Here is a 21,744-nt window from a genome sequence, read left to right as displayed (position 1 = left end):
ACCTGAATCCCCCGTTAGCCGGAGGTGACACGTATTGTCTTTCCGGCAGTGAATTAATGTGCCTGTAAACACGCTTTTTCCCTATTTGTTAAGTTATTCATGGCGCTGCTGATTGCAGGCGGCCGGCGGAGCCAAATGAGGGCCTTTTGTTATTGTTGAGTAATTAGGACAGCCGTCATCACGCTCCGAGATGACAGGGTCAGTTAATAGTTTCCCTCCCTCAGTAGTCCGAGCTGATTATGGAGCTCAGGCAGGGAGGCGGGCGAGGCCTGGGTGAGGATGGGGGAGGCGTGGGGGGGAAGGAAAAGCAGACCTTATCTCAGGCAATTAATCAGAGACACTCATATTGCGGGACAATTATTCAAAGCTCACTCCTGCATTACTCAACCCAGGGTTCCAGCGGGGGCCGCGTTCCATCCAGCTGGACTGGAAGGTCAAAGGGGGGAGACGGAGCGGGACGCCGTTCAGAAAGAGAAAGTGTGAGTGAGTGTGTGTGTGTGTGTCTGTGTGTGTGTGTGTTAGAGAGAGAGAGGCAGTGAAGGCAACACGGGGTCAAAGTCATCCAAGTCTTCTCTGGAGGCTTTTTTTTGTTTTTCGGAAAATTTATTCCCGATCAACTTTTAGCCACTGGTGGAATATCAAGGGCGTCGACTGTGTGTGTGTGTGTGTGTGTGTGTGTATGTGTGTGTGTGTGTGTGTGTGTGTGTGTTACAGCCCAGGGCAGGCATTATCAACATTCCTCAGTGGCAGCAGGGTGGCTCGGCTGGCACCGCACAAACAGGAAAAGGAAATAGCTCGACTTAACTGCGTTTATCTCCCAGAGAGCCCTCACAGAGTGTGTGTGTGTGTGTGTGTGTGTGTGTGTGTGTGTGTGTGTGTGTGTGTGTTTGTGTGTGTGTGTGTGTACCTGATAGGACAGCAGTTTAAATAGGGATCCCAGCAGGCAGTACGACTGTAAACACACACGATCTGTTTGCTGAGAACTTCTTCGTTGGTGTCGAGACGTTGTTGATGTTTTGGACTGAAAGAGTGGAAATAAACACGTAAACAATGACTAAATAAACATAAATAATAGCTAAACAAACAACAACTAAATAAACATAAACAATAGCATTATTTAAAATGTAAACATCGTGTTGTCATTAAATTCTCGCCTCACCAACCTTCCACATTTTTTAACCAGAGTGAATATTTGTGTCTCTTTATTGATGTTTTGTGAGGTTTCCATGGAAACAGAATTTTGAAGGTCTTCTTGCGTGGACCAGACATTCTAATTCATTAGCATTGTATTTATTAGTCATAAGAAATTGTTTGCATTTCAAGGTATAGAATTTCCTACAAGTTTGAGTTTTTGTTGTTTCCATGGAAACATGCAACAAACTGCAGGATATCTCTTGTTTGTGTGTTTATGTGTTAAGATACACACATTTGGAAAATAAACGCACGATTCCACAGGATTAAAACAGTTGGAGTGTTAGAAATAATCAGGAAAAAGGTTGTTTTCCAAAATCCCAACGAAATTCTCACAGGAACCTCAAGAGGAATGAATTCCTAATAATTAAAGTATAAAACAATATCAGTGAATAATGTGTGTTTATTATAATACACTCCTTTATGAGCACAAATACAGACTTCAACCTTCCAGATATAAATGAATCATTTAGTTAAAATATCTAAAGAGTCTTCTCCACATTTCTAGAGAGTTTCTTTATCTCACTTCACGGTAATCCTGATCAGAAGTATGAAAATGAGATGCTAATTAGCAGAAGTCCTGCTCATGAATATGCAGCAGGAGGAGAAACCTGTTAGAATCCTTCCTCCGCTGCAGAAACTCATCCCCTCTGATATCAGTGACTGCTGATCGATCACATATCGAAGAGGAGGGTTGATTGAAGGGGACGCAACGCTGCGTAAAAACCCTGTTCTAACTATTCCAGGTGACGCGCCTCCAGCGGAACAAAAGCGCGCAAAAATGAAACGCGTAAAAACTCGCTCAGAAACATTCCTTTTCCTTTTCCTCTTCCTTTTCCTCTTCCTTTTCTTCTTCCTCTACACAAATGTCACCTCCACTCGGTATCATGTGAAAGCAGAGGAAGACATCGAGGAGGAGAAGGAGGAGAAATGGATCGGGGGGGGGGTAAAGAAGAAGAAGAGGGAGGGTGTCATAAAATGCAAATACGACGCGCGTCCGCTTTATTTTATTAAATTTTTTTCCCTACAAATTAAATGTCAGGACATAAAATATTGTCAGTTTCATTTTGCCGCCAGAAGGATGACAAATCCATATTCTCCCCTTAAATAAAACTCTTACTGCTGCGGATGGGGGGGGGGGGGGTAATCATGGCAGAACAAAGCCAAGTGATTAACGATAGCAATTTATTGTATCTTGGCGGCCCGGCGCGGCGAGGAAGAGGAGCAGAAAGACATCATGGTTATCATAATTCATATCGTAAATAACAGGGCCCGGCCAATCACAAGGAGCCGCCGATGTCATCCCAAATAACCTTTGATAACAATTACCATAGAAGGCAGTACAAACCCCGGAGTCACAATGTTATCTCATCCCCATTCTCTGCGTGTAGAATACAACACTATTACCATATAGATTAGACTATTTATAATGGTGCGTGTCATTCCGGGTGCGGCTTTAAGTCGGAGCGGCGTGGATGTGTGTAGCGACGGCGGAGAGGACATGCAGGTGTGTGTGTGTGTGAGTGTGTGTGTGGGGTAGGTGGACCTGTCGTGGGGAGGAGATTATAGGCGCTTTATGAGGAGCTGAATTGCCCCCCTCTCTCAGTATCACACAGCCGCACATGGCCAGGACGCACGGCGCGCGTAATGAGCGTGGAAGAGGAGTCGGGTGACGTGTGTGTGTGTGTGTGCGCGTTCAGGGAGGGGTCTTGGTGGGAAAAAGGTGGGGATTCGGTGTGTGTTTGTGGGTTTTGTTAGTTGTGTGTGTGTGTGGGGGGGACCCGGCGGGGAGATATTAGCGAGGGAACGATGAGTGTTGGAGATTAGCCCGGGCGGATCTTGTCCGAGGTGTTGTTCCTCCTTGTTTTATCTGCTGATAGAAATTTTCTGATGGGGAGCGGTGATATGTGGACACACACACACACACACACACACACACACACACACCGCCCACCCACCGTCACGGCTTCCCCACCCATGACGCACACACTTCGCGCCATCAAATTGGCACGACGGTGGATCGATATGTGTCGGAATGAGAGACTTTGCGCCACGATGGATGACGTCACATGTGTCTGTTTGCTCATTGGTTGGTTTATATTAGTACTTTTGACAAACTAAATTAGATTTCTGTTCAACCTTAAAAGGAGGCGGGGCAACAGATAAGCGGAACAGGAAGCTTTTCATTTCCGACATAAAAGCCGAGGTCAAGCTTTGACCTCTGTGTTTGTTTGTTTGTTAGGCACGCCCCCTCCCCCATTTAAACTGGTGCTGATCTAGATGCCCTCCTTAGCATTGATCATAATTGCGAGGAATAAAGGAATCGATCAGACATCAAAGCCTCTGAGGTGTGAGGCTTTCCGTTTCTCCTCTTAAATACCTCCGACGGCGTCCGGCGCGTCTCTCCTTCCTCTTCCTGTTCCACCTGAAGCGGCGAAGAAAGAAAACCGAGAACGAGCTTCAAAGAAGTCGCTTGAAGGATGGAGGATGAGGAGGGAGGACGACGGCAAGGACGAGATAAAAAATAAATAAATAAAGGAAAGGAAAGCAAACAGAGCGGGATGAGGAGGAAGACACCAAAGCAAGGACGAGGTGAGGGCGGGGGAAACATCCTGAGAGGAAACTCAGTTGTTCAGCGTTTAACTCTGCAATCCCAGCTTTCACCGACCAGACGCTTCTAGATCAAGGCTGGTAGATCCAGAGTAGATAGAAAAAAACACTCAAAGTCATCCTGGAGAGGACGGAACGCCGCGTTACAGCACCACCCACTTCTATAATATCTGCACTTTTTGGCGAGGTGATCCCTGTGTGGGTTAATCTCTCCTGACAGGATCTTAATTCGAATAAAGAGTCTGTCAGCGCCGCGTGTTTCTGCTAGCTTCGGAGGAAGACCTGCGTTAGCTTCTGCTAGAAATTAAAATTATTCTGACGCGTCACGGCTGATACCTGCGAACAGGAAAGAGAAAACACGCCTGATGGAGACACATCTGCAGGAATCAATACGAAAAACTGGAGTCAGAAACGTGAGAGGGAATAAACTCAGGATCGGGTTTGATAAATCCTGACTTTTTCTTCAACTTAAAACTCAAGATATTTCTTTTTTAAAGATGTAACCAAAGTGCGTTCTTATTCTACTGTTGGTACTGATTGAAAATTGCCTGCCGGTGATTTTATTGCCACCTGCTGGCGGTAGAGTTGCATTACAACCACGTCAAAACAAATGGGAAACAATCGATCGTTGATGCTAATCAATATTTTTTGTAATAATTCGTAAAGTTCAAAACCCATCCTCACTCTTGACATCTTCACCTCACTCCCTGTTCATCCTGTCGCCGTAGTAACCCCCTCCTCACCTCCTCTCTTCCACCTCCTTCAGCTCTGGCGAACCAATCTTAGCTTGTTGATGGGAAATACACCAACTCCGGATTTAGAAACTCCGGATTAATCCTGAACTCGTTTCACGTTTATCTTTTATTCATCTATAAATGTAAAAATCAGGTTTTAAAGCGTGTTTGTGTGTACAATATGTATATATTTGACCCCAGAATCAATCACACGGTGTGGCTGAACATGTTTCTGTGTGCCCCCCCAACCCCCCACCCCTCAATAATAATAGCAGACGACACTGAAGTTGATTTACTCTGACTTCAGAAATCCCACCGCTTCTTTCACTCCCTCTCTCCAACTTATTTCCCCTCAACATTTCTCATCTCCTCTCCGAGATGGAATTCACAAAAGTGATTTTCTCCTTGTCCCACCCCCCCCTACCTCTCCTCCACACCCCCACCCCCTACAAATCTCTTGATCACTTTAATTTTTTGCTAGGCTGCTTCATCGGTGTCCTGGGAAAGAGAAAAGAGGAGGAGGAAGCAGACGGGTGAGACACCTCGAATGAGGCCGGGGCGAGATGGGGGGGGGGGTCGGTATAGAGTTAAGGCTTTATCAGTGAGTGCCCTGAGGTATGTGGGGGGGACGCTGCTGAATCCAGAGAGATTAGGGGAAAAATGCAGCACATGGCAGTAAGGGGCTTACGCCACAGCTTGTATTAGTTCAGGTGAAAGGAGTATTGCTTTTACATAAAACTGGACAAATCCAGCCACAATGCGTTTCCCGTCGGACCACAATGGGGTCCTCTATCTGCGGACCTCACCTCCTGTCACCCCCCCCACACACACAAGGTTCCCCCCAAAGCTCCTCTATCCAAACGGGAGGAGAGAGCCGAGCGAAAAAAAGGAGGAGGAAACACAGATGGACGGGGAGGGAGGAGGAGATACGGCGGCGCTGAACTTCATTTCCAGAGTTCACCCCCCCACCCCCACCCCCAGGATGACGGCTGTCAGGAGATGGAGAGGACGCCTCGCTTCCCAGAATCCTGTTCTCCTAAATGTCCTGAATGACTTTTAGAACTTTGCTTTCAGTTTACTCACAAAAAAAGAGTCTCTTCCTGGTTTCCGGCGGTACTTCCTGTGGATGTTTCAAATTAAAAGCGGACTCTGGACGGGAGACGGGGATTAAGATTTAACTTGAAAATCCACCAGCAGGCGTTAATTTGCATAAAATAACAGCAAAGTGGACGTGAAGCGATTAAAGATTATTTATTTTCTTGTGTAGGAACTTCACCAGCTGTCTGGAGCTATCGCCATGACAACCACTAGAAATAGAAGCAAACCTGCGAAGTAGTTCAGGTGGACGACGATGGTCTTGAAGCGCGCCAAACCCCCCCCCATCTAAGGTCCAATTTATTTATCAAATAGATTTATTCTTCCAGTTTATCCAATCCAATTAATTTAAGGCGTGGCAGTTTCCCATCATGCTCTCTGTCTGTCATCGCCACCGTCAGGCTCCAGACTGAGATGAACAACTGCTCCAAAACAAGAGATCCGTCGAAGTTGGAAGAGTTTGTTTCTCTTTTTGCGTAAAGTTTTAGTCGTAACTGAATGTTTTAATGAAGTTAAATAAATCTAGTTGACTGAACATCTTTTTTAAAAGCTCGATGCCTCGCTCTCGTCTTCACGCCGAACGCCTGAAGTGTCTCATTCTCCCCCGACGAGGACTTTTATCTAAACCTTCTGTTCCCCCAGACGCGTTTATCATCTTCAAATGTAGGTGGAGGTGAACCCGGCCCCCACGTTTCTTTATCTTTCACCTGTGATGTTACAGTAAGCCCGGCTGACAATGGCGCCTTACATTACATTACACCCCCCCCCTCTGTGTTCACCCCATCCAAAGCCGCTCCATTATTGGCAGAACAATACCCTCAAAAAAAAGCCAAGTTGGCCTAAAAGAGAGAGGTTCTGTACCCGCGATGGTGCTTAACATCAATTTGTGACGAGATTAATCAATTTGGACCCCCCCACCTCACACCCCCATACACTCCACCCGTCTTTCTCTCTCCATCTCGTTTCTGTTGTCGCTCTTTAAATAAAGGTTTGAATGAGCCGGGCTCATCGCGATACGACGAGGGGTTAAGTGAGAGGTGCGTGTTTTAGGATAACGCCCCACCCCCACCCCCATCCCACCCCCCCACCAACGCCTCCCGCTCCCTGAAACACTTAGCTGGTGATTAGCATAAGCTGATAGCGCTATCGAGAGCGTGCCATTAAGGTGACCCTGAAGCCCCCCCACCACCACCCACCACACATACTCAACCTCCTCCATCGTTACCACCACCCATTCTACACCCCCCCCCCTTTCCGCCGCCTCCTTTGTCCCACCGAGAAAGCCTTATCGGGGAGGCGCAGGGCCTCTGTCGCCTCCTGGGGAGGTGATGGAGGGAGGAGGCGGGCGTGGTCCCGTAGGGGGGAGGGATGGGAGGGGGGTTCCTCTCGGTGTCTTTGGATGTGTCCTCTAATGAATCCACTCAATGCTCAACTTCACTGCTGCAACTTTTTAAAAAATGCATCAAAAGTGTTTTAAAATCAGGTTAAAATTGACTTTTAAATTATAAAGTCAATAAATTATAATTAAATGCGTTAGATAAAAGTTTGTCCTTTAACAGCAGCACAGCAGGCCTATGTAAAATCTGTAAAAAAATTTTTACAAATGCATTTAATTCATTAAAAAAATGAGAATGTTGAAATGAGTTTGGTGGGCCGGATTACAAAGCCTAATGGGCCGCATGTGGCCCGCGGGCCGTAGTTTACCCATATCTGGATTATTACCTTTATTTACATAAAAAAGTTGGAAATAATTAATATTAGTTGTCTGAATTTGCTTTGCCTTCAAAAAATAATCATCAAATCATAACTAAATCATAAAATCTTTTATTTTTCATCACCTCTTAATTTATAACCTGTTTGAGTGTCTGGTGGTTTTTTTTAGTGATGTCACAAAGGTTGGCGTTCAGATTCGCCATCATAAACATGCAGATTATAAAGCAGGCTGGTGTTCGAAGGAACAAAACTTTCTGCGAAGTTTGATTCTTCATTATAAACTCAAAGTTTAAAAAACAAAAAAACAAAAAAACAAGCTCAGAATGAAAAGTTGATCCATCTAAATTCCCGCCTTTTTTTTTTTTTTACCTATTCCGGGAGGCGTTTTTCGCTAAATCACTCCTACGATACCTCGGCGAGACTTTTTTTTTTGTGTGTCCGTCGTGAGGAAAGATGATGAAACTGCGAAACAATACGTGCACGTAAACGCTGGATGGGGCGACGCATTTCTTGAAGGTAAGCGATTTCCACGCACCTTAAGAGCTTAGCATCGACGTAGCGCTATTCATATCAGTTTACCATTATGATGCAAATGATAACAGCCTGGCTTCTCTATCCCCCCCCTCACTTTTACTAAGAAAACACATTATAGCACAGTTACACACCTACATTACCGTGCACACACACACACACACACACACACACACACACACACACACACACTCTAAATTCACCCAGCTCCGTTGCTTATCCTCTTTGTTTGAGCTGATTGGATCGGCGGCGATCACATGTTTACCCAGAGCGCTATCTCTTTGAGAAACCTCCGTCACGGCTAGCGGAGAGTAACGTTTGCCTCTTTTTGTGTTTTCCTTTTATTTTGGAGACGGGCACGCACACATGGTCTTTATGTATATATGCTAATAGGCTGGCTAACACGGTTTCACACTGTTTGTTTCTGGGAATGATGCAACTTGCCAGACATCCATTTTTCTGCTGATGTTCACATTTTCTCCCCCACCGCCTCATCCACCACCACCACCACCCCTTTTTTTTTTCTCAGGGAGGGCATTTCAGAGAGAGAGAGAGGAAGGGAGGGTAAGGCGTGTGTTGGAAATCCACAAAGGTTTTGTAATAAATGCATCGACGACAATAAAAACAAAAACATTAAAGGGAGAAAAGACGTGTTTCTGTGTTAAACAATTAGTGCTGCAGCATTAGCGCCGATCAGGAGGAGACAAAAGCTCGGCAGCAGCAGGGGTTTACCCCAGACACAAAGACACAAACACAGATGCTCTGCAGCCCAGCCAACTGCAGCAACACGCTTCCAGTGGAGCGGCGTGAAACCGCATCCGGCTGTAGCAGTCGGTCGGTAGCGGCGCAGCATCACTATTTAACACGGGTGTATTTATTTACATAATCTGCTCCCAAATGCCAAATCATGAATAGTTTGTTTTGCTTGTTGTGACATTTCAAATGATATTGCGGTTGGATTTCAACCTCTCGAAACACAACTGAGGTGGTGAGACGCGAGGTGGTTACAAACTTGAAAAGTTTGTTAAAATGCTGGTCCATTCCTGGATGCCTTGGGGTGGGGGTTGTTTTTCTTTAGTCCCAGCCTGAAGTTAAATGTCATGTTAGTTTTCATTTTAAAAAAAGTGGATAATACCGACTAGCTTTCATCAAAGAAAATTATCGTCATTATTGAAGTTTCAGTATTTTACATCAGGCTGGAATTCAAAGTTCTGACCTGATTAAAGTTTGACCCCAAACCCTAACCTTTAACCCTAACCTTTAATCCTGATCCTAACGCTCACCGCTAACCCCGAACCTTAACACTAACTTTTAACCCTAACCCTGATGGGAACACAAACCCTAATGCTAACCCTAACCATTAAGCCTAAGTGTTACCCTGACCCAAACTACCCTAGCCCTAATCTAAAACCAACTTGACCCTAACTCTACCTCCAACCCTAACACTATTTCCAACCCAAACCCCAACCCTACCTTCAACCCTAACCCTACCTCTAACCTTCCTCCAATCTTAACCCTACCCCTAACCCCAACCCTAACCCTGCCTCTAACCCCTACTCTACCTCCCACCCTAACCCTACCTCCAAACCTAACCCTATCCCCTATCCCCAACCCTAATCCAAAACCTACCTGTCATTCTACCTAATACTAGCCTTAACCCTATGTAACCCTAACCCTAACTGTTACTAACCCTAACAGTACCAAACCCTAAACCTAACCCTACCTAAGCTACATACAACACCTTAAAGTGGTCCCAGGCTGTCGGCAGATGCCCCACCTCTGCTTCGCTTCAGTCGACACATCAGGTGTTGCGGCAGGTGATTCCGTTGTCTACGTGCAACATGTGCGACAATGAGGCTAAATGAAAGGTGGCGCGACGACTGACGGGATGACACACCAGCGTTGGGTCATTGTGCGGTTGTTCAGAAAAAAAAGATGAAATGAGCTCTCAGTCGTCACGGAATCCGAGAGAATCAAACAGTGTTTGACTTTAAAGTGGACACAGCAGAGACTTCCTCCCTCATATGCAGGTAGGGGGGGGGGGGCATCAGGGAGGAACAAAGAGCAGGAGTCTAAACAGGAGCTTTACGCCGTCACCTCCTCTGTCCCGGAGCACACAGAGGTGCTTGTGTGTGTGCGCTTGTTTGTCTCTCTTGGGGTGGTAACACACACCGCGACAGTTTAGTAGAGGAAGGGAGGTGGTGTGTGTGTGTGTGTGTGTGTGTGTGTGTGTGTGTGTGTGTGTGTGTGTGTGTGTGTGTGTGTGTGTGTGTGTGTGTGTGTGTGTGTGTGTGTGTGTGTGTGTGTGTGTGTGGTGCTCATTCCACAACCGGTCATAGGGTTAAGTGCCACAGTCACACACACCCATGCAGACACACACATGTATGAACACTGGAGCCATTGAGTCGAATGTACACTGTAGACGATACCAGGGGGTGGGGGGGTGGGGGTCCCCATACACACGTGTGGTTGACGGGGTCTGGGGGGGAAGGGGGTGACCACACAGGCTGCAGGGGCTTTCAAGCTAATTTTGTTTCATTGAAGGACCCGTCTAATACGTGGTTGGCCCTAAAAAGACTGGTACCTGGTTCCCTCCCATGTAAATCATCTGGTACCTGGGAGGGAGACAGGCAGCTAGCCACCCTACCGACCGACCGACTGACCGAAAAACACATTTTTTTTAGACCACCCGACCAACCAGTCGACCGGTGGAAAAAAATTTTTTTAGACCATCCAACCAACCATTTTATTATTTACTTGTTTTTTCATTTTTTCTTAATTTCTTAATTTTTCGTTTTTATCATTTTATTTTTATTTTTAAATAAAAATAATAACTTTTATGATTTTTTTTTTATTTTTAAATTTTTAAATTTTAAAAAGTTTTTATGTATAGTATGTATGTATGTCTCAATCAACCTTCTTTTTTGCATTGTATGTATGTATATATACATGTAAATATGTATCAGTCAAGCTTCATTTGTATAGTATGTGTGTATTAATCTGGGGGTTAGAGTCTCAATTGGGTTAGGGTAGGGGCTATGGTTAGTTTTAGGGTTGGGATTAAGGGTAGGGCTGGGTTTAGAGTTAGAGTTGGGGTTAGGGTTAGGTTAGGGTTAGGATTGATTTTAGGGTAAGGATAGGGTTAGGGGCTCGCGTTAGGTATAGGTTTAGGGATTGAGGTTTGGGTTAGGGTAGGGTTAGGGTTAGCAGGCATCGCGTCGACATCACTAAAACAGCAAAATGTCCTGAAGTCTTCTATAAAACGTACAAATTATGATTCTGCCCCTGCCGAAGGAGCAGCAGTGTTGACCCTGACCTCTGACCTCTCTGATGAGGAGCTGTTGCTTTAGCACACAGCCGTCAGGCTGCGCCGCGCCGGCTTTATGGGGGAGTTATGGATGGATTTGAGGTAAACTGATATATTCGTGCGTGATGTCTGAGGTGGGCAGAAAGGACGCTGTCGCTCAGATAAGGCATAAAAAATGAGTCGGCCGTGCGAGACCGACCGGCTACAGCAGGGGTCATGTGGGGTCGGCTCCACGGCAACAGCGGAGGTCTGCCAGGACTCCGGTTTATTAGCAACAACATCGCCCGGCGGTCCGACCATTCCGCAACAAACAGAGTTTTCTGTCTTCACTTTTTGAAGACGTCCATTAAGAAATCACAGAATGCTTGATTACAGGCTCCGCCCATATTCGCCATACTTGGTGATGTCATTGATGAATAGCTTTTCCTGTTGTGTGATGTGAACCATTGACGGAAGTCTCTCCTCTTCCAGGCGAAACTCAACCCGAGATGTAATTCAAGGAGAGACTTTCAGCCAACAGGAAGTCTATCTGCCACGCCGGTCTCAGGTCCAACTGACGAGGAGAGGCAATAAATCCCAATTCTGTGTTTTACAGGTTTGATTCACGATTATTTTATGCTCTTTTGTTCCAGAACTTTGACTCTGGAGGTAATTCCTGCCTCCAAAACACTTGACTTCACAGTGAAATGAAGTTCTAGCGTCCTTCACTGGAGACTCGATCTAGTAAGCAGTGATCTTCTTCTTTGCGGAATATTCTGAATCGGCTCAAAAATAGAACGAGTCAGCAATTTAAAGTGAGCAAAACAACAGGTTTTCAAAACAACCACTCTAAATAAATACATCTTTCAGTCCAAATTTCCTGTTGCAATTTCTCCAGAAACACGATCGGGACGCGAGCCGTGAACTCGACTGGCCCTGCTGTTGTTGCACCGATATTTCTCAGCCTAATCAAATCTGCTCTGATGCAACGCCGTTAACTTTGATCTCACAATTAAGTCCCCGTGAACAGCTAATAAAGCATAATCTGCTCTGTATCTGCGTCGCGGCGCCAGAAGCACAGAAAGCCTGTTAGCATATTTTAGCGACGGCGGCGTCTGACTGACATTCTGTCGCTCTGGGCTGAAAGTGACTTGAAGTTATTTATTTCTTTTCTTTCTTTTTTTTATCACGGCCCAGATAATACAATCAAGTTTTAAAAAATCAAACTGGATCTGCATCAGCTGAGTGGCAGATGAGTGGCAGATGCCCTGGGGGTTGGGGGATTGGAGGGTATGGGGGTATTCATCCTCTTCCTCCGTTTGCATCCATCTCCCTCTACTTTGCTGAGGATGGGTTGACATCCCAGAATACAAAGCAGCAGCTTCCCTCGCCGGAGGATGTTTCCTCGCCGCTGTTGTCGGATACATCCGGAGATAACCGGAGTACTCGAGTAAAAATACTCCACCTGGAAAGTCTTTTTGATGCTTTATTGTGAAGGTGCATGGGTCAGGGAGTTTATAACGCTTTATAACATACTATGTAGACCCTGTAGACGTCTCTGGATAGACGACAGGGAGATTTGGGATAAGAGTAATTAAAGGGAAACTGTTTCCTTTTGTTTTGGGGTTATTGCCCTTCGATAAACGCGACCCAAGCGGACAGACGGTAGCAGTTTGGGGGGCGATAAGGAATGTTTTCCACATGATGGTCGGACGGTTTGTCCTTCAAGTCTCAAACGGATGAGTAGCTCCGCAGACGCGGGCCAGATCTGTTAAGCTGCTTTGGGTTTGGTGTACGTTCGGAGATGCAAAGCGCTCCGAAGATGGCGGTGGGGGGCGGGAGGGGGTGGGTGGCTCGAGGTCAAAAGGTAAAAGTTCACCCAGTCTTCGTCGCTAAAAACAACACGGATCTCCTCGACACTTTTCATCTTCCACCTGTTGTTTGGGTTGGAAGAAATACTTTGAGGTGGGGGGCGATCCAACAATAACACGGCATGTTTTCACGGATAAACGTTTGCGATGGATATGTTTGTGGAGGAACAGAAGCAGATGAGATGGTGGTGTCTAATGAGACCCAACGGGATCTCAACATCTCGGGCCGACTCCAACCAGGATTGGGCTCCGGTGTTCGGAGGAAGTGTCAGGGAATCACCGTCGTTTGGTTCGGTCAGTGTCTGAACGTGTTTCATAGTTCTCCAGTTGGAGAAGAGAATACTCTGATTGGACCGGCAACCAAAGCGTATCCCAAGATGCATCAGGTACAGTTACGTAAAGTAACTCTGTGTCTTTGTTTCTTGATGGATAAAATGCGTATAAATATTTGGATTTCACCTAATTTACCCACAAAAAACTCGTTCAAACTGCCACATCACCCCCCCCACACACACACCCCCACCCCCGAGTGTACGTCACCCTCCTCCATCACCTCCACCTCCCATCAGATGTGTCGACAGTCTCCATTTCGCCGGAGAGCGACTCGTCTATCTCCTCCGCCCGTGGCTCTCCCCCCTCCTTTATCGCTCCCTTTTAACCATCAGGTTTTTCAGGAGCTGTTTGGGGAGGGGGGGGGGGGGGCAGTTTGAAAGCTTCCTCCCAAAGTCGGGCCTACAGCGTCGGCTGCCGTGACGCCATTGGTTGTCAGACATGTTTGCATATTCAGTAACCAAACCCCTGCTGGATGTGGTTTAATTCTAGCAGCCGTGGCGTGTTTTTTTGGGGGGGGGGGTACCTTATTAGTCTTATTATCGTTGCCCCCCCCCCCCAGATCGGTGTCCTTCACCCAACTTCCTCTCTTTATCGTGGCGACGCAGGCGGGGTAAACCCTGCAGACGCTCCTGGCTCTCCGCGGAGAAACAAAGTTGGTGTCTTTGCAAAAATGAAATTAGGAGCCGGTCGATGCCAGCTCTGAGTGAGGGGGTGGGCCACGTTCTGACAGGTGCAGCAAAGGATGCTGGGAATTAATGAGGCCAGGTGACGGAGCCAACGCCCGGCGGAGAGGCGAAGGGCTCCGGATTTGAACGGCTGCCCTTGATCTGGCTGATCACCAGGCTATAGGCTACTTAATTAAAGCTACAAGTAGTGCATTAACCCCCCCCGCCGGGGCCGCGCTCGCATGTTGGCGGCCCCCCCAGGGAGAAACCTGCAGGACCCCAGATGCAGGTGGAGCAGATTTAAAATGCCAAAGAGAAAGATGGCAGGTTGGTGCTTCCTGATTGAAAACGGAGGCATTTCTGTGTGTGTGTGTGTGTGTGTGTGTGTGTGTGTGTGTGTGTGTGTGTGTGTGTGTGTGTGTGTGTGTGTGTGTGTGTGTGTGTGTGTGTGTGTGTGTGTGTCGACAGAATAAAGGAAACCGTCCGGCCTTGAGCCTTTATGGAGGCTTTGATCAGAAATACTGGTGGAGGGAAAGGGAAAGGCTAAAGCGAGCTGCGTTCACCCGCGTTAAAACACTTTTATTTCTCACTTTGTCACGATATTCCACGTTTATGATCACGTCAGCAGCTTTGTGATGCTGAAATTATTCCATATTTTTTATTTTAAATGCTTTAAAATCCTTTATTATCCCAGAATATTTTTTAAAAAAGCAAATATTTTTTATATTCTGCAAATTTGAAACGTGAAATACAACGTTTGTGCACGTTTTTTGTTAATTTTGTTGCACAAAATGACATCACAACGGCTAATCTGTCAGATTAGATTGTTTTAAATGCTGCACGAAGAGGAAAAGAAGGAAAATTCAATCTAAAGAGAAAATATTCTGAATTCAATCCTCCAGGGTTTAAATAATTCTGGATTTGTTTGGTCATGTGACTGTGATGTCATCAGGACATTTATTTTTCTCCCGCTGCAACATTTGGAAACAGGAAGTACTTCTACTTTTTGACCTTTTTCTTTGCAGATTTAATCTGATTATTAATAATTGATCCTCGTTTCTAAACAGAAACCCACAGATTATAGACGCCTTTAGATTATATTAGAGATTAGAGCAGGAAATTATGTAAAAAATATAAATAAAGGTGTTGTTAAATTCTTTCATCTGATGCGTGTTCATTCTGTGACTCTTTTTTTTTTAGGGGCGGGTGGTTGAGACACACTGGCTCAAATGGAGGCCTCAGATTAGCCGGTGAGTACAGATTACTTGTAACAAGTAATCCGATTCCTTCAGAGTAAGAAACCGACGCGCTGTCTTTTTCATTTGAGAATGACTTTGCGACGACCTCTGTTGCAAGTGCCCCCCCCAACACCCCCCCCCCATCCCAACCCCACCCACCCTCAAACCAGCACCTCATTCGCAGAAAATGGAAATGGGTTTAGCACTATCGCCGTTGCCCCGGCAACCATCTGAGTCCCCCATCTCGCGGTGGAGAAATGAGTTGTGAACGGGCTCCGGAGAGGCAGGGATTAAACATGATCCCGCGGACGGACTGTCAATCACAGCCGCGGCGGACGGTGCTTTTAATTTGGAGGGGTCCCTTAGAAAATAAAAGCTTGGAGCGGGGGGGGGGCACTTCCGGGTTTCTTTCTCTTTTTTAAAATTTTTTAAAGCAGGTAGGTCTGAACACAAACCGGTTCCGGTTCTGGTCGTTTTATTCCAGAGTCAGGAGCCGCTGGATTAATTTAATTAGCCTGCTGGAGATTAACGGAGGCGCTCAGGCCTTCAGATTATTTTCATCTCTGTTTCATCTGAGGGCTTCGAGCTGAAAACCTCCTGAATTTATTAACGCGTGGTTTATAAGCATTCATCTGGGATCAGTGTCGTGTTTTAATGCGTGAAACAGAAACTAGTTTTCGTGTGTGTGTGTGTTTTATTTTTTAAAACGTTCCCGCACGGTGACGTGAATGCGTGAGAAGCAAAGACCACGTGACTTCACGGCGGGGCTGCAGGTGCGGGATTCAGTTGCACCAGAATCTCGTTAAAGTCACGCCGTTAAATCTCAGTAAAATGATTCGTTTTATGAACTCACCGGGTCACAGGGCGAAGTTCGACCCTTCAGAATAAAAGCTTTGCCTCCTTTGTTCCATAAATAAATTTTAAAGTAAAATGTTCTCATTTTGATAAATTATGATGTTTATTGCATAAATATTTTAATAATATTTTCATAGGAAAAAAACGCCTCACATGTGGAAATAATTAAATCTCCTTGAGACATCCCAAAGTTATCACAGCAATTTAAAAAAAATAATAAATAAAGAAAAATACTGTAATTAAAAATCAATAACAAAATAAAATTAGGGATTTTTATTAAATAATAAATGAGTCTAAATAAAGGCAAATAATGTAATGTATGTGGAATTACACGGAGCCTCCAGGCCTGATCAAGGGTTGGGATAAAAAAAAAAAAGCTAAATTTGTACTTTTTGAATAATCCAGATTAAATTCCTGTGATATTATTATAAATCGCTATGATCTATAATCTAACCCCCTCCCTGTGAACGTCTAGCAGCGCCCCTGCAGCTCCATACATGGATCCAAGCGAACATCAGAAATGTGGTTTTCTTAAAAAAAAATCACCAGAATTTAAATCCACTCGTGACGTCATCAGAAAACACGGAAATAAATCTGAATTCGTGCTCGTCTTGCCTTTTTTCGTCCTAAAACGTTTTTTTTTTTACGCCATTAAAGGCCTTCAAATAAAAAATAATACCAGGATTTATCAAAATATCAAAATTCGGAATTTATTTTTCTAATCTGAAAATTCACTAATTCCAACTAAATTTCCCCTGAACGCGTCTGTCTGCTCCTGCAGAAGTAATCCCATTATTCCGGTAACGCGGCGGCGCCAGTGCCAGGCTGGCAGAGGCAGGACCGGGAGAGTAGTGGAGGGTTGAGGGGGGGGCTGGGACCCCATGCAATTCGATATTTGCCTCTTTGACAGTCATTTAAAGGGGATCTGGAGACGCCGATAGCCGACACCCCCTCCAAAGGCTGCCGGGTCAGCTCAGCCCGGCCGCGCCAGCGCGTCGCCAGGATGGGAAGAAAATGTTAAATCTTAGCTTCTCCTCTCATTCATTCATTCTTTTTTCTCTTTTTTTCTTTTTTGGAAACCCTCCTCCCACTCGGGTTCCCTCCATCTCTTCCTCCTCGGAGTCTCCCAACAGCGAAAGGAGAGGAGGAAGTAGAAGGAGGAGGAGGAGGAGGAGGAGGAAACCTTCTGTAATTGCTGATCCTGACGCGCATGAATCGGAGGTTATCTGACATCTTCCCTCCTTATCTGCGGACAAATATTTGTATATCATGACCAAACCAGCTCGACTTGTTGTGATTGTTGTGATTTCTACTCAGATATACTGTACACGCCCCCCTCCCCAGGAGTGGGTGGGGGCCGGCGGAGGCCATTTTTCAATTATGAGGTTAAAGGAGTGTTTAATAAACGACTCCTCATTAGATGGAGGGAGTGCATTCCCCTGCAGATAACAGACAGGTTGCATTGTGTGGATGGGGAGGGGGTGGTCTCTTGGGGGGGGGGGGGGGACTCCTAACTGGATGTTTGTCCCTCAAGTCCCCAGCCTCGCATCTCATTAAGCGCCACATCTCTATCTATAGAATCTAGGCCGCAGCTTTTCGGCCTGCTTCTGCGCCGATGCGAGATTTTTCATCCAAGGGTGGTGGTGGGGGTGGAGGGGGGTGAAACCATTTTGGAGACCCCCTCCCCACCCCCCACTTCAAGCAGTAACCAATGTGATCTGGTTGCTTTCATATGAATCCCTCACTGGACTCCAGGATTATTCCGCTCAGCCAGGAAGGAGGAGGAAGAGGAAGATGGAGTAAAGAAAGAAGGGGGGAGGGGTGGTGGAAGAGGAAAGGAGTGAGGAAGGTGGGGGGGGGGGGTTTGCCTGGATACCCAGCCGCCTGTAAGTGTCCATCCCCGGTTTGTTTGACATGGCAGTGTCCCTGGGAATCAACCCGATAAACATCTGGTGGCGCTGCCAGGACATTGGAAAATGAGGGATTGCAGGGGGAGGTGGGATGGTGGGAGGGTGACGGGGGGGGGGCAGTGGAGGGAGGCGAAAATCACAATGAGAAGAAAGATGGGCAGAGAGAAAGAGAGATGCTGATCAGCTAATTACAGCTGCAAATAAAATGCAAATTTATCCTGGCACGGTGCGCAAGTTTAAACATGGCGCCATCCAAAAAACCCGCAGCCGCGCTGGGCGAAGCGCCAATAACGAGTTCTAAACAAAGACAGGGTCCAATAATAATAATAATAATAATAATATTAATAATAAATAATAATAATAATACTTCCATCATCCAGATATTACCTTTCTCCACACTGGTGCGTATTTACGCACGGAGCGCGCACATCCTCCCTCCCTTCCCCCTATCTTACGCAGTGATTAATGATACATCACCACCCGAAAGATTAATCATGGAAAATTAAAAATCTTGAGAACTGCAGCGGCGGACTGGATCAGGTGGGCTGGAATGGGGGGGGGGTTGAATTAGCTCCATCGAATCTTTTTAGATGCAAATATTTTGTTATCTCCACTTTGCTGCACTGTTTTTTTGTTCCTTTTTTAAAAAATTTTTTTAGTGTTTATGATTAATTATCTCTTCCTGGTGAAAAAATAAATCATGCGAAATTAGAATCTCGCTGACTCCACCGGCGTAAGCAGAGATGGCAGGTCGATGCTGTTAATTTCAGGTTGAAATTGACACACTAATTATAGCGCGGGGTGCTGCTGGAACACTAGCAGGCAAGATTATACCTCTGTGCTTCTATTTTTTATTATTATTATTATTATCAGATCCCCCTTATATTTTACCAATTAAAAATCGCAAAGGCATTTCATTGCCCCGGGATATATATATAAAAAAAAACAGCCCCTCTCCTAACGTGGCCATCACGTTCCCCCATCAGATTCATTGTGATGTATTAGATGCAATAAATTATCCCATGTAACAAAACATGGCGAGCTGAAAGGCTGATAATCTGCAGAGGGGAGATAAGGATTCATTATTCCAAATCATTATGAATCCAGCGTTGGCTGTGACTTCTTTCTTAATCAGCTTCTGTGATCCTGGATACGTGAAGGCAGCAGATAAGAGCGGAGTCGTTTATAATTCTCCCCACCTCGGCCTAATATTTTAAAATAAAATCGCAGGGAGAGAAGGCGCCGTATAAAAAAAAAAAAGAAAAAAAAAGGGAGAAGCTTAACGTTTGGAGGTTGAACAGGAGGAGAATAATAAAACACATGGAGGAAATAAATAAGGAAATAGATAATGCGTGGCCCCGTGCGCGTTTTTTTTTTTTTTTTGGAGGTGTTTTGTCTCAAATTAAGGTCATCTTATTCCACGTTTACAGCGAGGAATCGCGTAGGCTGCAGGGACAACAGGAGAGATGTGTGTGCTGCGAGCGTTTTATTTCACATTTGGAGGTGGAAGTGTCTAATAAAACAGGCGGTGAGAGCGGGGAAAGGATTCGCTCCCTTTTTACGCACCGAAAAACGTTGAGAATCTGAAGCTGGAAAAAGAAGAAAATGTGCGCAAAAATGTAAAATGTTGGCGTGAGAGAATAGTAATAATAATAAAAGATGACCCCCCTCATCTATTAATACCAGCCGGTTGTGGCGGAACTGGAAGGAGAGGGGTGGGGGTGGGGGGTGGAGGCCAGTGCGCACGCTCTGCTCGGTGAGCCGATTGAGTCGCGTCGAATAACATTTAAAGAACGCGTCTGAGACCAACATTTGTGTTGATTCCACCGCATCCAGAACACAAATTGATTCTTTTTTTTTTTCTTCCACAATTAATCTTTTTTATTCCGTCCGTAATGATTCTTTAATCAGCGCCTCCGTCTCCAACAGCAGCACATTAACTTCACCTTTACGCGGCTAATAACACCCCCCCCCCTCACACACACACACACACACACACACACACACACACACCCATACACACACATACACACACAAAATAAGCAGTTTATTCAAAGCAGATTAATAAATCATTACTATTTGCTTGTGTGATTTTATAATTCTATTTAGATGTTGAAATACTAATTCCGTAAATGAAAAGCTTTCCTCGCGCGGAGACGCTGAATTATTCATCGGTTTAAAAAAAGGGGGGGGGCACGTTTGGCTTCAGTTAAGTTTAGACAATTATCTTTCATTTATTGCCTTAATTGAATCCCCCCCCTCCAAAAAAACCCCAAACAGATTTGTGATCAGTTTACATCCTAGCATCCTCTCTTCTTCCTCTTCCTCTTCCTCTTCCTCCAGGCCTCTCCGTCAGTCATCCTCCGATCGTATCGATACGCGCGCATTTCTGATCTCCTCCTTTACGCATCGTTCAAATTTTGGCGCGGATCGATCAGACACGAGCTCCACAGCTTCATCCCCTCCTTTTTTTTCTGAAGAGGAGGAGAGAAAAAGAAAAAAAAAGCTCCTCTTCCTACACAAAAGGAGGCGCAGCACTTTGTGTGTCACGGAGGGATCTTGAATTCTGGGGGGGTGGGGGGGTGATGATCACCAGACATTAAAGCAGGACGCCAGCATTGATCACAAAAAAAAAAGCATTAAAACGGATTTTTATTAAATCTAACAACGAAAAAAAAGGGTTTTAATTCCTGTTCTTCACTAGTTTGACTCATTTTCTAACTGGGCGTCACTAAGAAGCGTTTTTTTTTAATTTTTATCTGCTTAAAAATATAAATTATATTAATATAAATATAAGATAAAACAACAATAAACGCACCAAGGAAGCCCCCACCCCCCCTGATAGAAATGTTACTCGACTCTTCTCCTATTGGGTGTCGGTTTCTCCTCGGATCCGGAAGAGCGCTGCGTGCGCACTACTCCGGTGTTTACGGTAAACGGAGGCCCGCCTTTGGTTGGTCCACGTGCGCGCGTGCGAGCCCGTGTGCGCGCGCATGTTCCTCCCCACGGAGCGTCACGTGATGATGTGAGTCCGGGACCGAGGGCGCGCCGCGGCAGCAGCTCCACCTCCACCTCCACCTCCACCGGCACCGGCACCGGCAGCAGCTTCACCGTGTGAGTGTGTTTATTTCTCCTCCCCCCCCCTCCGGTCACGGTTCACACTCTCACCCTCTCTCTTACCCCCCCACCCCCCCATTCTCTCTCTAAATGCCACCGCGCCTCCATCTCTGTCACTCTTTCTTCACATCCGCAGAAAAAAAAATCCTCCACCCGTCCGGCGTCCGACACAGGTCAGTACATATTTAGATCCGCATCCTAAATGTCCAATGGGCTTCCCCCCCCCCCTCTAGCCTATGAGAGCTCGCGGATGTTGCTAGAATAATGATGGCGTTTGGGGGGGGGGGGACTTTTTTGTTGTTGTTGTTGTTGTAGTAAAATCGTGATGAAAATAAACGGAGTAAAAAACAGAGGAAAGAAGCGGAGGAGCGTTCGTTTCTCACGCCCGGGCGGTGCGGTGCGCACCGGCTGATCTAAAGGAGGTGGTGGTAGTGTGGGGGGGGGGGGGGTGCTAAGAACATCCACAACGCCCGCCATTGTTGTCTGTTGTGGCTGCTTCCTTTTTTAAACACATTTCTTTTTAAAAATTACGCACGAATCGAGCTCGACTGGACCGAAACGATTTTTTTCTGGAGACATTTAGCCACATTTCTCC

At 45.8% G+C, this 21,744-nt stretch overlaps 1 long non-coding RNA gene across 1 annotated transcript in view; it reads right to left on the bottom strand.

The window, feature by feature from the left end:
- The window catches only part of LOC137589501 (uncharacterized), a 28,995-nt gene that overhangs the window by 6,682 nt on the left and 569 nt on the right, over positions 1-21,744 (bottom strand). Inside the window, exon 2 of the long non-coding RNA XR_011034205.1 lies at positions 908-1,021. This is a non-coding gene — a long non-coding RNA (uncharacterized lncRNA). The remainder of the gene's footprint in view (positions 1-907; positions 1,022-21,744) is intronic.

Source organism: Antennarius striatus, chromosome 22 (genome assembly GCF_040054535.1).
Source record: "Antennarius striatus isolate MH-2024 chromosome 22, ASM4005453v1, whole genome shotgun sequence".
NCBI lineage: Eukaryota > Metazoa > Chordata > Actinopteri > Lophiiformes > Antennariidae > Antennarius > Antennarius striatus.
This window is presented reverse-complemented; position numbering and strand designations above follow the sequence as displayed.